Consider the following 531-nt stretch of genomic DNA (forward strand, 5'->3'; position numbering starts at 1 on the left):
TTCTTATCTTCCTGTTCCTTAAATTACAAACTCTCGTTTTCCCAATTACTTTCCGATTTTTTCTTTAATTATGGTCTACTTCACTCACCCTTTTATCAACTCCTTCTCCTTTTCAGTCACCCCTCCAATTTTTGTTTCCTTCCCTCATTCCCCATTTCATCTCTTCTTGGCTTCACTCCCCTTTCGCCAATCTTCTGTTTTATTGTTATTATTCTATGTTCAATTTTTTTTTCTTCTTCGTATTCTGTATCTTCTCTACTTCTCTCTTTACGTTTCTCATCTCCTTTTTTCTTTTCATTTCCCCAATTCGTATTGCTGTTATTCCCCTCATTCGTTGCTCTCCTTTCTCTCTTATCTTTTCCGCTTTCCTTTCCCCCTCTTTTTCTTTATTTTACTGGTGTTCTGTTTCCCTTGCCTCCTTATCTTTATCCAAATCCCCCTCTTCCATCTTCCCTTTCCTTTGTATCTCATTTTTTTTCTCTTCTCTCTCCTTTCTTCCCTTCTCTCCTAATTCCGCCTATCGACTCCTTT

The sequence above is a fragment of the Penaeus monodon genome, chromosome 21 (assembly GCF_015228065.2).
Source record: "Penaeus monodon isolate SGIC_2016 chromosome 21, NSTDA_Pmon_1, whole genome shotgun sequence".
Classification (NCBI taxonomy): Eukaryota; Metazoa; Arthropoda; class Malacostraca; order Decapoda; family Penaeidae; genus Penaeus; species Penaeus monodon.